Source organism: Lonchura striata, chromosome 2, assembly GCF_050655825.1.
Source record: "Lonchura striata isolate lonStrDom1 chromosome 2, ASM5065582v1, whole genome shotgun sequence".
Classification (NCBI taxonomy): domain Eukaryota; kingdom Metazoa; phylum Chordata; class Aves; order Passeriformes; family Estrildidae; genus Lonchura; species Lonchura striata.
In genome coordinates this window covers 90736701-90754599 of record NC_140704.1, presented here as the reverse complement: position 1 = coordinate 90754599, position 17899 = coordinate 90736701, and the positions used below count along the sequence as shown (strand labels likewise).

The 17899-nt window shown below is 38.2% G+C and overlaps 1 protein-coding gene across 15 annotated transcripts in view; it reads right to left on the bottom strand.

Annotated features, from left to right (window-relative positions):
- Window positions 1-17899, bottom strand: part of FHOD3 (formin homology 2 domain containing 3) — a 368504-nt gene that overhangs the window by 167454 nt on the left and 183151 nt on the right. The window lies entirely within an intron of this gene.

Here is a 17899-nt window from a genome sequence, read left to right as displayed (position 1 = left end):
GGGCTCCAGAGCAGGATGCAGCACTTCAGGTGAGATCACATGAGTGCAGAGTAGAGGGGTGGAATCATCTCTGTTGACCTTTTGGTCACATTCCTTTTGATGCAGACCAGGACATGGTTGGCTTTCTGGACTGTGAGCACACATTGCCAGGTCATGTTGAGTGTTTCTTCTATGCATGCTTGACAGAATACTGTGAATATATAATCTTGCCTACAAACTTTAAAAAAAATCAGAAAAAGGGAATATAATAGCACAAGGTCTTACAGATGGTCAGATTGAAACAGCTGGAGTCAAAAGTGCCTTACTTGAAATCAACCTCCAAGTCAGTAACAGCAGAAAGACACTAAAGTTGTCCCAATCAAGTAACTGGAGCAAGGATTCTACTTGCACTCTGGAATAGCCAGTGATATCACTGGAAGATGGTTTCCCTCTCCCACTCAAGGAAGCCACTTAAATTTGTACTGCTGCAGCTGCTTATGAATGCCCACAAGTAAATGGATACAGAACTGAAAGAATTTCAGACCCAAAAAAGTAACAGGAAACCAGTGAATTTAACACATTCTAGACCAGTGGAGTGGATGGTGTGGAATACGGAAGCAGACAGCAATAGTGCAGAAGGACAGAGAGAAAATAGCATTTTGTTCTGCTTTTTTGGAAGAGCAAACTAATAGCTTCCCTATGTTCTTCCAGCTAGAGCAGAGGCAGCAGAGGCTGTCTTTTCACTGACAGACATATATAATAGCCTCCACTATTGCAAAGAGATACCAAAGGAAAGCTTAATGCCTTTTACAGTGGCAATATTGCTTTGTAAAAGCAAATCTCTATGATTTTGATTTGCTGGATCTTATCTGCTGTCAGTAATGGTAATGTAAAGAAGATGTGAATCATCAAGAAGAGGAAATTAAAAACTGAAATTTTCTTTTCTTTGACTAAAAGCTCTCTGAATTTCATGTGAATTGAAAAATAAGACAAGACAAAAAAATAATTTCCAAAAATATAGCATGCTATGTTCTTCATTAGCACCAATAATATAGATTTTAAATTCTTTTAAGTTATTAGCTATCACATATAAAAAAGGCCTCAAACACAATGTGGTTCTCGTCGTGAACACAAGTGTTAGGAAAAAAACAGAAATGCCAAACCAAAATCATCAATCACTCTATTTATATTTAGAGAAATCATAGTCCTATGCATTGTATATAAAGCATATAATAAGACATCTACTGGAATTTCTTTATCTATAGTAATGTGTTTGTGTTCTCAGAGGATAACCAAGAAATTTGCTGTTTTAATCTAAAGACTTTTTAAAAAAACTTATAAATAACAACTGAAAAATAAGCTCTACAGCTAAATCCACACTACATTATCCTGATTATTTTTAACTAACTTTAGAGGACCTATATAAAAAAGCTCTTGTAGCTTCTTTCTTTAGCTCATGGTTTCTTTTGAAAAGAAAAATGGCCAGTAAATGTCAATACAACATGCGGGAAAAATAAAGATTACTTTTTCAATGTGAACGTATTTATCAAAATTGCTGTGTTTTTGTTGGCTTGAACATTACAAGTGTCAGGCAAACAAATGTGGAAGACTTGGAAGACTCTCATTTGTAATTATTTAAGATTCTGGATCAAATTTGTGTTTCACACATATGTCAAGAGTTAAATCTTATTCATGTCAGTACAATAAACAAAAGCACAATCAAGCCCATCAGATCTTAATCTAGTTTGAAATAAAACTTTGTAAATTGCAACTAGTAAGAACCATCCTGGTTTACAACATTTAAAGGCAGAACTGTGAGACTTGGTCATGATGCACACATCTCATGCCTGTATGCTGAAACAACTCTTTCAAGGGCCATTTGCAATCAGAAGAAAGAATATTTCTTGCACCATCACCTAATGAGGAGCAGCATGTTCATATTTCAACTACAAGATCAGGTTTGGAGTGATGTCACTAGCAGCAATCTCCTCCATGCTTCTTGGTCTTTTGACTGCAGAGTAAAACTTAGAAATATTACACCTCTTCAATGCAGAAATTGTTCCAAAAATGTAGAGAATACAATACATTTTATTTCTAATAATTCACTGTTATGTAAGCTTATCTTACAACTTAAAGTATTGGTATTCACCATGCTTTCCCTCAGTTATGCAGGCAAAAACTGCTGCTGAAAACACATGCTGGGAAAACCAGCAGCCTAGCTATAAATAAGGATCCCAGGAGATTACTTTCACCCCAATTCATACATATGTTTAATTCAAAAACCAACATCATCACTGCCATGCGCCTCCATAGGCTTCAGGAGAAATAAAATTTTAAGGCACTGTGTCAGAGCCCATGTACTGAGTACAGTGCTGAAGCTGTGCTCAACTATGGATCATTCCCCTGGTGCATGGCTCTTCACAATGTCATGCACAAAGGCTAGAATAGTCATAACACTCTGCTTCTCTGCCAATTGCAAGTGCAGAATGGGGGAAGAACACATAAATCAATGAAAGAATATGTGTTGCCTTATTCACATTGACCACATATCAAGAAGTTTCATATTCTTGAGAAATTAGTTATTCTTCAAGTACTCATGCAGTACTTGAGCATTCCATATTTTTTTCCTTAGAGCTTATTAGGAATAAGGAGCTTCAATCTCTCAAGTTCAGACTGCTTTCCTGGCCCAAATATATCATACCTATCTATCTCTCTATCCATGTTGTGCCAAATGCCAATAGTGAAATATTTTAGGATAGAAAAAGCTCAAACAAAAGCCCCAGCATATTTTTTTTCTGCCACAACCTTTGCAAGGGGATGCATCTAAGAACAGCCTTCTGTAGGTAACCACAGCCAAACATCTGTCTGATTGTAACCAAGCAATATATTCTGATGCACATCTGAAAAAAGTTTGTCAATACTGCCACTACAAGTTAGCTCACAGGAAGTCCTAATAACTGAGGACAGAGGTTGCTTAAGGTTAATGGTTGATCACTGTGGTCAAATGAAGCATCATATAAAAAGTGCAGGCCATGACTTCCTGAAATTCATTCACATAGGCATTGAAAAAAGGGTTTTCTCAGCACCATCAGGGAAACAATCCAACAGAGGACTCCATGAACACCTGTAGTACTTTCTCAAATCTACAGGCAGGAGTAGGTTTTTCTAATCTATCAGCATTTTAAGAGCCTTGGATAGTTCTGGACCAAACACAATTGCACAGGAGGACTAAATCTGGAATGCCTGTGAGAAAAAGCTCAGGAGGGTTTAGCTGCTTTACATGCACTCAATAATAACTGATTTGGCACCAAGTGTGCAGGCTCACAATGGTGTTTTCCAACAAGGCTGTTAAGCCTCAAGCCTTGAGCAGGCTGTGGCTGAGCTGCCCCTGTCCATGGTACTCAATCAACAAGCTATGGGCCAACATAGGTCACTGCGTGCAATGATTTTGGATTTAGATGGCACATCCAACCACTCTGGTTATCAGGTTTGGAAGATACATACTATGGTTTTGTTGGCAAAAATCTGGCTTTGCTGGCATATTCTAGTGAATAGGGTTCAGGCTTGTTCTTCTGAAAGACCCTTGAAACAACAATTCTGCCATCTGTGAATGCCAGTCAGGGAAAGTGAGCGAGCCCAGCCTTTGCCAATGCTTTGGGTATTATTCAGTTCCAGTGGAACACTGTACAAAACACAGGACTTTTTTTGACCGAGTCCTGTGGGGCAGGCAGATGCCTGTCCTGATCTGTCTGATAGTCCCAAGTACACAAGAACAGTTGCATGTATTCATTAGAGATCCAGAAGATCTCTGATTTTGTGGGTGGTCCAAATGTCTTCCCTGACTTGTTCTTCCAGATCCTTCCCAACTGGTTCTTTCAGAATCAGCATGGTTAAAGATATGTATTACACAGGTGTGTTTTTTTCTATAGTGTGTTTCCAATTAGTATTAAATATTACAAAGCAGGCTCCTAATCTCATGTTCTTTCACACATTGCGGTTTCTACTTGCCTACAGAGACCTGGGGAAAGGTGACATTCACAGTATACAACTTTGGACACCAAATACCAGAGCTCAGTCTTCCTGAGCCCGTAAAATCAAAGGGATAGTCTTGCCCTTTTATTAGGTGATTCAGGGAACCATTACACCCACTATACACATAATGGTGCCATGGTTTTTGACTATAGCACTGTCTGTGTCTATCAAAGACAACAAAAATCATGTCACATCATCAGAATTTCTAAAGCCTGAAAACATGATGTCCAGGTGTTTATGCTCTTGATTTTCAAGCTCAGGAGCAGAAGATAGGGATTTGTGTCTCTTTCCTTATCTCATCCAATCTCCAAATACATACCAAATGCAATGGAAGTCACTGAAGGACAAACAGTTTTCTTAAAGGTAACTAAATGCCAGCTTATTCAACCTCTTCAAGGTGAGACAGATGAGACTCATTGTTTGAGGGAAATGACCACCGATATTCACTGAGACTCTCCATTACCAATGGGTTTCCTGTCAGAAATGAGGAAGCCCACAGATCTAAAGTGGTCTCTGCCAAGTTCCCTCAACTGGTCTTGAGGAAGAGTTTCAATTAAAATGAAACAAATTGCATCAATACTCAAGACTTTCAATTTTAAACTATAAATTCGGACACAGACGCATGACTTCATATGAAAAAAAAAAAAATTGAGAAACAAAAGATAACAGGAGATATGGAACTACTAATCAAGGAGCAAATCCAGTTCAGTCACAAGTGTGTACTGGGTTCTCTCCTGCTCAAGGTGTCCAGGTAACTATTTGAGACAAGGTAACTGGAATTAGGTGAGAGGAATTCTATCCTGCAATCTAAGTAAACAGGATTATTTTATAATTTCTACATCTTTAATTATATATTCCAAAGGATTGATATAAAGGCAAGGTTCCAACACACATTTCTGATAAACACTAACTTCTCCATCAGGTCTCACTCTACTAATTCACAATGAAGATATTGCACAAGAACTCAACATTAAAACATTAAATTAAAAAAAAAAAAAAAAAAAAAAGGTCAGCTCTTTGTAGGCAAAATCCAAGCAATTACACTCTCAGTGTAACTGATTCAGCAGTCACCCTATCAAATCACATTGCTACAGCTAAAGACCAGAGTAAATCAACACAAGCCATTTCACCCTTGTAGCCAATAAAGCATTAGTTTCCTATGTATTTTCAACATCTAAAGTGAGCCAACAGCCTTATGATACAGAAATTGAAGGCACCCTTCATATGGGACAGTCTGCTTGCTTCTAAAATAGCCTGTTCCCATGAAAACACACCAGGGTTTAGTTGTCCATAATTTCCTCAATTTTCAGGTTTGAACTGAAACTTTCCCTGTCATGTTTGAATTACAACACTTTCCTTTTTTCATGGAAAATTTCCAACACTTATTATATTTGGGGCGGGTTTCTGAAAGGCAGGAAGAAAAGGAAGGAAGAGAACTTTTCACTGGAATTTAAAACACTGCTAAGAATATTTTCAGAAAGATGAATATTTTGGGAATTTAGGCTCTTTGGAATACTCAGAAAAGTTATAACCTCATGTCAGTGAAAAAGTTCATACAGAAAACATTAAAATATGCCCAAACTTTGTGTGTCTATAAGGTTTTGAAATAGCTGTTGTTTGACACTTGTAACAACCTCCACTGAACATATACAATCAGCTAAAATGTCTGTATAGTGGATTCTTGAAGCTCAAAATATCCCCATAATGCTCCCAGCTGCTGCCCTCCAAGGAAGGCCAAGGCATTCAAAGAAAGAGCAGCAGCTTGTGAGAGTTTTTGGTTTTATTTTAAAGAACTACCTTCTTAATCAGATGGTGATAAGAGGAATCCTAATTTGAATGCAGAAGGAAGCAAAATACAAACCTAGAGATGTTCAAGGAAATGCAAGAGGGAGCAACTCTGACAGAATACCCGATGAGTGTCCGAGAGTTATGAAAAGAGATTAAGTGACTGGGATAAATGAGGGAAATAATGGGAAAGACTAACAGCTATTTGGCTGGAGGAAACACACAGATTAGGGCTGATGTGAGTGACGTTGAGGAAAGAAATGTACAGAAGATAAGATACTAAAGCTTGGCTGGATCATTGGTAGTGGCACTGCAACACTCTCCCTTATTTGTTTGACTCAGATCAAAATCATGGTTTTTCTGACACAGGAGTTTATGTCCCAACATTAAGAAGTGGAACTTCTTAATGAGTAACTCAAAAGTACTATAAAAAAAAAAAAATCCAAAACAATAGCAAAATAACAACCTTTTCATACCCATTTTTCAGATGAACACATTCCTTTGTCAAGTTCAGTACACCATCACACAAACACATCTGCGGTGTCAGAAGCCAGGACAGACAGTGCAGAGGTGGAAAGATGCGATGGGAAGAAAAGGCACTTAAGACAGCTTAAGCTGGTGAAGAAATTAATGTAAATGAATTTATGAACATTTTTTTATGGATTGATGATGTAAATAAACTGATAGACTGACAGAGGTTAAAGGAAATTGATGTGAAAAACATGAAATAGAAACAGATCTGAAAAACAAAATTAGGACAGAGTGGACAAGAGTCTGAATAGGAAAATAAGTGCTAAGAGTAACTATTAAAAAAGGAATACACAGAAAATACCATACCAACTTTGAAAAACCAGCCCAAGGACAAGCTCCAAACCAAAACTCAGAGTTACTGAGTCTTTCTGAATTCAAAATGTGTTTTCAAGTGCCTCATTTCCTTATCTGCCACACAAAGATAATGCTGCCCTTTGAGCTCTTGGACAACATCTAGTGACAAAACACGCAATCATGCATGAGGAAAACAAATGTTTTGTAACAGGGTTTGCATAGCATGAAATAATCACAAAGCCTGGGGAAGGGCTGCTGATAAGAGCAGCTATTTAAAAGGTGTTCACTAAGTGCACAGGTGTGATGGTGCTCATTTGGCTGAAGCAGAGCAGCTGAGGGAAAAAGCTGTACCACTGTGCCATCAAAGGCTGAATCTACTGCCACACAAAGGGGGCAGGCAGGTCTGCAAAGAAAGCTCAGACAGGTATTTTTAATTTTAAATAATTTTGTTTATCAACCTTAATGGTATTCTTAGTGCATTTGTCTATAATCATCTTAGGAAAAAAAAAACAAACCTAAAAACATTTATCACAAGCAAATAGAAAAAAAATAACCTTAGCAATCAATATATATATAGTTTATACACAATACAGTCAATATTTCCATTATTGATACTGACCCGAATACTAAAGCAAGCTTATGGTGACCCACTACAGAATTTAGGGAATGTGGAAACCATGTTTAAGAAGTTGTAGATTTAAAACCAGAATTTCTGCCCAGTGAGTGGATTTTGCCTGAGTGAAAAAGTGCCTGCTCCTAAGACTGCTCCCTGCATGCTGAGGAAAGGGTACTGAAATTGGGAACAGCTGGGATGTAAGTCTGCAGATAGGGACCCTTGTCACTACAGAGACAATGCTCATCAGGAGTGAGTGATGATGTGCAGCCCTGCTGTACCCAAAGCCACTTTGGGGCATAAGTTTAAAAATCACAGAGGTGTCACCAAAGAAGGGAATTGCAGGGGGGAGGGGAAGGGACAGAGAAGGCAAGAGGGAGTTGAGCCTTGTCTATGCTGGTGATAACATATAGAAGGAGGAAGGTTAAGTAAGAGGAAACAGGATATTACCCAGTATTGGCAGAAGTTCTTCAAGACACCACCTGTCATTTAAATAAACCTACTTAAAACATACAATAGATGCAACTGAGACATTTGATGGCACTTCTCACAGCACACAACAGTATTTTTAGTGTTTTTTCACTTCAGGGAACCCAAAGCACTTATAAGGTAAGAGGAGAGAAGAATATTTGTTTTCTAACTGTAAACAAATTAAAGAGGCAAAGGAAAGAAAAGGCTTATTTTACACAGCACCTACATCAGTAAACTCTCTTCATTAAATTGACTGGAAAGAAATTTCAAAGTGATAAATTATTGAAAAACACAAGCTAAACAACAGAGGTACTATATTTTTAGTAGCCAGTGCAGGCCAGTGATCCTGTATTGCTTGAGTCCAGGAGGTAGGCATAGTCTTCTCTTCTGGCATGACAACACCGGCTTTAGTGCCAAGAATTTAAATGGAAAAAGCTGGAAATGCCTCACCCACTGAAAATAGAAAAAAAAATCCTTATTTTCAGGAAATATGGAGAGAAAGAAATCATGTTACAAGTAATAAACAGTGTATCAAACCCCACTTTTTGTAAAACTAGGAATAGGATAAACCTCTGCTTCCCTCCACTGCAGGCAGGGAGCCCTAGGTATAACTCTTTTCCCTCTGGCTTGCAAGGGAAGACAATATCCTGTCTACCTTTACATGGCATATGTCTGCCTTTACATGGCACACTGAATTTGTTGCCTTACCCAGTCTGCTCAACCCCTGCCTGTGCATCCACTGACAGCCTTCACACACACTTGGGGAGTAGGGGGATGCCAGCCCCCATTCTACTCTCATCACTTCAACACCACCCTCAGTGTCTCCAGTCCTATGTATGAAAGGAGGTGGAGAGGGCAGAGGAGGAGGGTAGGAAATAGTGCTGGTCCTTACACTCCATTAAAAAGCAGCAAAAAATTTCACTCTTTCTCATTCAACCCATGAATGTGTATTTATTTACTAGTTCTGCTTTCCTGAGGGGCATGTGCTGATTCATTGATGCTTCTTTGGGCTGCACAGAAGAACTGGTGAGCAGAAACCCTCCACAGCATAAACAGAAACATTATTACTCCCACACTCCTTCACTGTCATCAGCCTACAAGCATTCTACAGTTTTTCTTAGACATATATGTGTGAAGACAGCACTTATAATCAGTTAATAATTAATACCGTGCTAATACATGCAAGTCCTATGGCTTAGCTTTTAAGTTCTTCAATCATCTACAATTTCTTAGTATTTGATGCAGTAGTGATCATAGACTTAAAAGCAGGTCACTGCCTAACAATAATGAAAATAAGTAGTTTAAGAATTTACAGTTCACTGGTCCAGCTTCCGGATGACACCTATGAGAATGTGATTGATAGAAATCCACATGCATGCACATTTGCAAGGATTCCAGACACACAGAGCTAATATGTGACTAAAAGTAATGTATCTGTATGTGGAAATTAACTCCAAAGATATTTAAAGAACCTCATTTTTGTCATGTCCTTATATCATACAATAATCACCTTCATGGAATAGCAGCCAGAACCTCTCAATTGTCTTACGCATTTGACTCGACCTCTTCCAATTGTCATTTAAAGTCTTTAATTTTCCCTGATTATGTATCAGGATGGAGCACTCTGTGTGGCAACTACCATCTCAAATAGCTCTTAAAGCCTCTACTCTATTTCCCATCGATATTTTAACATGTTTTATGTGCATATATTCAATGCAAATAACCTATAGCAAAATTACCAGTAGCCATATACCTTGCGCAATTCTTCATGTCTGTGCTGGCTTATGAATGTCTTTACTTTTCTATACATTTTGTCCTTTTCTACTTTTGGGCTACAAAATTACTACAAAAAGGCAGAAACACTCTGTAATGTGCCCATAACCAGTTGGAATCAGTACATTGTTTTCAAGGCTTGTCCATGAAGTTTGAGTAGTTAAAGCATAAAATATCCATAATAGCTTTAAAGGCCACAGGGAGTACTTCCCAAATACTTAGTCTTTGCTCAGTAGTTCAGGATATGCATTTTTCATATTCAGTTCCTCATTTTACATGGAGTCTGCATAGCCTGAGGTGTCACATTTCATGGGAATTTCACATTGCATAAAAAAAAAATACTCAGAACCTGAAGATTCATTTTCATAGAGACAGAAAGCAACTCAAAGGTTCCCAGCCTCTGTCAGCTTTAAAAACAAGGGAAATCCATAATTTTATGGTGGTGTTATTACTAAATTCCATGTAGACCCTATATCCTCCTCACAAGCAGTCCCACCATAAAAGGCCATTTCATAATAATGCACGGTGCAAGGAACAGCTCAGTTTTTTTGTAGATGTCTAAATTACTATAGGGTTGTTAAACTTTTGAACTCAAATTTGCTTTGATGCCAATTCCCATCCCAGACTGGGAGGACTTGTACTGTATGCTCTGTGTGAAGACTATCTGGCTCTGCTTCCAGATGGATCATGCATCACAATCACGTCCTGGGAGAAGGGAGGGAGGAGGAGGAAAAAGGAGAGTGCAGTGCTTGCTCTAGCAACTAAGGGAATGCCTAAGGTTGTATTCAGTAGGGAACTCAGTGTAATGCATACATAGAACAAATGCAATAAATATCATTTTAAAATATGCAGATGAGAAATGAAGAAAGGAAACTCTAACAGTGTAGAGTGGAAAGGAGAAAGGATATTTTCTCTCTTATTAAACTGCATGGCTTCCAATGTAAAGCTCTCCCAACTACCTCTGTATACACAAAGGCATTTAATCTTAAAGATACTTGCAGAAATTAAAGAGGATTCACCTACTGAGACAAGGAGGTTTAGTGTTTATATTATTAATCATGGAGATAAGTGTAATGTGTCCTTTTCTTGTGGTATAACAAAGAGCATCTTAACATAATTATTTCTAGTCTAAAGGGTTCATGAATCCAGATGCCAAATCCATTTGTATTTTTTTTTTTTTTTTTTTTCATTTCATGGCTTTTCAAGAAGAGGCATATCTTGAGGTTTCTGCACATGTAACAGAAAGAGTTACTGATCCATCATATATATAGATCTCAGATATATATTTTTCTGGGACTGCTACTTTTGATCTGAACTACGAGAAGTGGTACCTATAATGTTTGCTGATAGAAAACTGGCAGTGTAATCCACTTCACAAAGGGACACGGCATGGCTGCATCCCTGCCAGGCTGTACCTCAGTTCAGTAGTGCTGCTCATTAACAGGTCTTGTTAACTCAGCTACACTAATCTGCTACTAACTTCCTCACACAGCTATGGCTTGATTTGGTGTGTTTTGTTTTGTGGATTTTTTTTTTGTAGCAGTGGTAAGAAGCCTAGGTTGTATCTCCATGTGGAGCTGCCCTGTACTATGTGCGCATAACAACTTCCACATGGAGTTGCCATATGTTGGTATGGTTCCACAGGAACTGTGGTCTGATGTCCAGCATAAATGAAGGACATGAACTTTGAAATGCCCATAGGGACAAGTGTCCAATTCTGGTAATATTTCTGAAAGGCCAAAGAACTTAATTTACTGGGAGACTGTGCCACCAAATCTCTCAGAAGAAACACTCCCAAGTAACCAAGCTACAGGCACTCATTTTCTCTTTAAAGTTCAGGCTGTTATGGCATGTAGTTTGAGATGGGGTGAGAAGTTTACATCCTTTTAAAGTACTGCACATAAGAAGACAACTTAAATATGTAGAGATATATAGGAGCTTCACAGTTGCATATGGATACCTTCACACTGAAGCTAAGAGAAAAGAAAGAAATACAAAAGTAAGCCTAATCAAGTGTTGTCTATTCCTATTTACTGGGGGCTGGGATACTTTTTCTGCAGCTGGAAAACTTCAAACAGTTCTCCAGTTCACACAAAAACAGGAATATTGCAAAGATATGGAGTATTCAGTATTAGCTCCCTTTTCCCCCCTAAACTTACATTACTACCATCTGTTTTACTGCTGCAGTACTAACCAGCAAGACATGTCTATTTAGTATAGAAATAGTCTCTCACAGACTTTATTTCTGTTTTTTTGTTACTTACACAACCCCTGCTTCCCATATAGACATTTACTGCAGAAGAACATGCTTCTCTGTGCTAAATGCTTTTTAATACCTAACCTTTAATGCAAAAGCTCGAAGCTACGTAACTTATCAGGCTGAGGGAGGGAAGTTCAAGAGCACTGGAAACATTCATGTCCTTGTAAATAATGAGGGGTCTTTTTGATAAAAACAGCCAGCCAATTCCTGGAAGCAGATCATCCCCCTGTTACAGAGAGCACACTTACAAACCCCAAGCATTCCTAGTAGCAGTTGGCTCAATGCAGAAATGCCACCAGCTAGCTGATAACTTCATGCCTGGCTTTCAGAATGAGAGAGTTATCAGCAGCAGCTTCCACAGCCTGCTTGCAAAACCTCATCCTCACCTTCAACTTCCTCTAGCTCCTTGACATCTTCAGGCACACACGGTGTCCTGGTGACAGACAGTAACCAGATGGTCTTTTACCATCCAGTACTGGCTCGTTTCAGGAATTTAATCTGATTTCCCAGAATACACAGAGCAGCCCTTGGTTCCAAACTTGGCATGCAGGTGGGATTGCATGCCTCTGGCTTTATAAATAGGCATAACTGTTGGTGGCTTTGGTATATGTCAGTGTTTGAGCTGTTTGCCTGTTAGTTCAGAAAACCTGACCCCCTGCCTGGGCATTAATCTGTAGTTCTGAATGACTCTGGTGGCTCCTGTGCATGTCCAACCACCCTGCCAAAGAGCTCAGTGTCTCCTAATTCCAACAGCAAAGTCACTTTCTGCTTTACAACCTAGTAGCTCTTATGGTAATTTCTTTCCATTTTTTATTGTTGTCAGCTACACTGTACTGTATAATTAAAAGCACATGCAGAATATAGATTTAGAATCACCTTGCTGCAGTAGGGAGCTGAGGTTACTAAAAGGCTAACACAGATACAGCTACACTCTTTCTCTTCATCCATCCATTTGGAAAGGTTGGTTCCCATTTACCAGGCAGACAGGTGAGGAATCAAAATATTGCCCCATTCTTATGCCTCACTGGGGGATTGGAAAGTTTCAGGCTCCTCAGTTCTCATTGCTCTACTTTGGGAAATCACTGCTGCTCTTGGGAACTTCTCCAACATGGGCAATTCACATCTGTGCAAATTGCAACTATCAGGAGAACTGTTGTAATGGGCTCCTCATAATTTAAGCATGTAACAAAGATCAAAATGTGCCTTGGAGTTATGTTTCACATGTGATTTTAGTGTTTTAAGACACCCAGTTCTTTTTTATTTACATTTTAGGACTCATATAGAACTTTTCTGGTAAAAGTCCCTCATAACATTACTTGAAAGTCCCAAAGGTCTTGCAAAACCCAGAAAAAAAAAGAAAAAAAAAAGAAAAAAACATTATTATATACTCATTCAATCTGCATGAAGATAAAAGCATGCTTGTACAAATGCAATTCTAAAACAAACTACATTTGCTACTTATAAGGAAAAAAATATAGGGCATACTTATAATAAAGATGCTATTCTATCAGACTGAAGATGTTGTTGACTTTATGCATGAATTTATCAACCTTTAATCCTCTTAAATGGTATGTCACTGTTCCTCAGAGTATGTCATATCCCTTACCCAGGACCATTATCATTATGTTCTCTGCTTGCACAAGTATCTGTAAAAACACACAGGACTTCAGCACTTTATCAGAAGTGCAGAGGGTCTGTGATAGGAAAATGCTCTACTGCAACCTCATGTTCCACCCAGATTATTGAATTAAGTCTAAATTACTGAAGGTTTGACTATACTATCCTTGGAGATACTTAAAGGATGCACAGACATGGTGCCTAGGGGCATGGTTTCATGGTGGATTTGGCAGTGTTAGGTTAATGGTTTAACTTGATGATGTTAAGGGCCTTTTTCAACCTAAATGATTTTACTATTCTAATTATCTTTAATTTTAGATTATAGTAATGGTTTAGGCATTTACGGGAGAATGGTTAACTTAAAGCACAAATATTACCTCAAATCATAACTCCTAGGCTCCTCCAAGTACTTTTCTTTATTTCTTCTTTTAAAAAAAACCCTACACTAGAAATTCAAAACTGCCAAACAAAATTGAAACCATCTCTCATTCAGACTTGACACTCAAATACTTATTCTCCATATATGCACACAGAGAGCTGCATCCAAAAGCTGAATTTGATTCAAGCATAGTCTGGTATGAGCACTGTATGACTAGTCCAGTATGACTCCTGTCCTATTTTTTCCTCAGCCTTAGCTCCACAGACCTTGCAGCAAAGTCAAGGCTTTTTTCTGCTCAGACTGAACACTTGGTTTGTGCTCTCAGACCACAAGAACAATATCTAGCTTTCATCTAATTATGGACACCTCTAAATACTGATCTGAATCCATAAGCAGCCAAAAATGGACCCAAGTACACAAATAGACTCTACAAATGAGGCTGGATGACCTTTTGACAACTTTCTCGTTTGATCTGAGGGACAGACAGCACAGGACCCACCAGGCAGAACTCCTCACATCACAGAGCCAGCAAAGTCATCCCTGAACCTCACAGATTATGTATTCAGTATATCTTTAAAAGAATTAAGCCTTGATCTACACAAGCTGCTTTTTTCCCTCACCTTCCTAACAGCACTGTCTAAATTATCAGAAAACATGAAGGATACCGTGGGATTTCATGAGTTGCTTTCTCATTCTGTGCAAGGAACAGATGAGCTCAAAATTATATCCAAAAAGTCTTCAAAATTACAGTAAGATTTTTATTAATCCTCATCAGTTATGTTTATTTTTATTACCGTTAACCCATTCCTATCTGGTTTTGAATATTTAGGTAACATCCACCATACCAAAATCCTGTAACTAGGACAGAAAATTTTAACTTCAGTGTTATCAGTGAAGTTCTTAATCCTTATGGATCTTTGTGGAAAAAAAGGAAGATGGAGGAAATAACAAAAAGGAAAATAAGCCTGTTTCCATGGTGGAGGGAATGTCTGTCAAAACATGGTTACTTTAGATATCTATAATAATTAAAAGCAACATTGGTGCATAAATTTAATTTTAAGAACTGTTAAATGAGGATCAAAAGCTGTTTTCTAAGCTAGTCTTTTTAAAAAGTAACCCTCAAGGGAAGCCCTGGCTACTCTTGGCTTCCAGTCTATAGGTTATATGCTGACAGAAGGGAACATTTTGGGAAAGGTACAGTCAAACAGCCCTAGTTCGGGGGACCTGAGCAGAAATAAACAGTCATTCCTTAGCAATCAACAATAAACTATCTGTATTTCTCAGCATTGTATGTAAAAGCCACACTTACCTTCTCTTCACTTACCTGTTAAAGTAACTAAAATTTTCATGACTCATATTTAATCATTTTTTGGTGGCTCAGTCTGACTTGAACCAAGTCAAAGCCCCTAAGCAGAAATTCACAACCAGGAAACATTAAAGTGAAACAATGCAGACTTTTGGAAAAAGGAAAATAATATCCTCAGGAAACAACTTGTACCTGGAACTCACTGAAGCACCAATAGCCCTTAAGCATATGTGTATTTCCAGCCTATTTTCCCTCCAAGGTACAAAGCTATTTCTTGATGAGCACAGACAAACAAATAAAATTTGGGAAATTGCAAATAAAACAAATAAAAACTGGGAAATTGCTCAGTCAAGATCATGGACAGTCTCATGTAGGTGAGTTCTTGAAGTAAAGGAGGCAACGCCATGCCTAAGGCTGTCACTTACTGTCACAAGCCCTGCAAGCTGGGCTAGAATTGCCAGAGGAAAAGAGTGAATGACACCAAAGGTGCTGGAGAAATGCCAGAATATGGAACTTAGGAGAAATCCTATCTATTTATGATTTAGGTTAAATACAATGTAAATAAGAAGAATATTCCAATCCAAAATGATCTGCAGAACAGCAAGAACGCTACAGCAGGAAGGCACAGAATTTCTAAAAAAAGACTACTTTTTATTTCTTTAATCTCCACTATTTAACACTAAGCTTAGAGTTACAGGACCACCTCTGTGCTAATTGTGACGTACCTTCAGTAAAATTTATTCACCTATTTACCAGTACTCTGGGTTTAGTAAAATGCAGCACTGCAATAGGTACACAAAACTGCCACAAAAAAAACCTCCAAAAACCACGAAGCAACAAAACAACCTAACCAATCACTATGATCTTCCAAAAATAATATACCAGAAGCACTCTTACATTATGCATTTAATGCTTCTTTTCAGCACCTTCCTCAACGTATTCAGATAAGATTGTTTGGCTATACCATACTTCCAAATCTATCTTTATCTCATTGCACATGCAGACCTATTCAGAAAGTACATGCTGCCTCCTGGAACTGCAAACCACCTGACATAATTTTGGAGTTGTAACAAGCTTTGAAATTCCTGAAAGACAATCAAGACCAAAACTGAAATGAAGCCCACATCACACAGCCCTATTATAAAGGATGCTAGGATACACTACCCAGAGAGAAACTTCAGCTTCACACAGCAGCAATGTAGGGAAAAAACAATACCTGATTTTCAGAAGTTACCAATCCTTAAAGATATCTTCCTAAAATTATGTTTTCACCTTTATGGCATACTTCTATGTAAGTTAGTTTTTGTTATTGTTAATGTTGTTTTGTTATATTCATTTTGAATGAGCTGTAATCATTTGTTAATAACAATGTAACAAGATGAGTTTGCAGTTGCATTTGTATGATGGCATGGGCATTGACACTAAGTCTCTGTTCTATCATTCATTGAATTCTCATGAAAATTTCTAATTTTAGATCATGGAAACCAAGCTCTTGAAAACCACCACAAGAAAGAGACCATTAGATTTCCTTGAATGCTGCATGTATTAGTGTATGGGAAGGGAAGGAGAATGGGGAGGCTCCTAGACTGAGGGCCAGACTGTCCCATACAGCACTTTTATTTTGCTTCCAGTCTGAATTTTCTGAGATCATCTATGGCCAGTTTTCTCCCAGAAACTTTTAATTGAACATGTTTCTGTGTCCTTGTCGTCTATTCAAGTACATTTATGTGACTGCATAGCTACTGACATAGAACATAATTCCTGTAGTAGTGGTTTGTTTCTTTTACATTGCCAAACCTAGTCTTATCTTCAATGTCTTTGCATGAAACTCCACTTTCTATTTGAATCCTTGCTTTCCATAATTCAGCATATCTGGTTCTTACAAAATTCTTCTACTTATTTTTGTTGGTTTTTTTTTTTTTTTTGCCCCTCAATGTGTAATTTGAGTTTTAGCAGTTAAATACACTAAAATGACATTTTTAAATACAGCTATATACGTCAGTCTGAGAGAACTCAAATTAGCGATCTACCACAACTATGCCTTCGTAAGCATATGAGATCATACAGCAGCAAAGATCCCTTGGAGTGACTGTTCTCCTCTCAAAATACTGAAGAAACTCTCCAAATTTACAGCCTAGTTTCCCTGGCTAGAAGAAAAACGCATGCACCCATGCCACAACAGATGAAATCAGCTTTCTAATCACATAGCACACCTTTTCCAAATCCCTCTCCAAACCCTATCTTTGCCAGTTATCTTTTAAGTGCAAAGAACAGAACATAAACCTCTCATTACCTCTTTAACTCCAAAATGCCAGATAGCTTAAAATTGTTTCCAGCCAACTGACCCCTTAAGGTATTTATTTTTCCTAGTTTATTCCATAAATACTGAATGATATCCAGAGATACCAATGATGCTGCATTCTGCTGCACCTCAACAGAAAGAAAAGAAGTAAGAAATAAGAAAATACATCTCCCAACAGGGTACTAGAGCAGACTGGGTGCCACCAGCCTCTGTTTCCCTGGTACTTTTCAACTGTTTAAGCAACATGGAGAAAACCCTCCATGCTGCTTGACAGGTCAACAGCCACCCATCACTGCAAGAAAGGAGACAAACACAGCTCTCAGAACTACTCCTGCTACGTCCAACCTGCTTACAGCAGCTCCTTTGTAACTGATGACCATACTCCAAAAAGTTATTTTGTTCTGTGCCCTCTGAGACAGTTATCCAGTAAAGGTTTTAGAATGACTTTTCTTTCTTAGAATTAGAGAATTGCAGTGTAACCTACAAGAAAAGGTGAACAATGGGGAGACTAACATGTTTCCAAACATTCCAATTCATTTTGCTCTGTGGTGTGTATT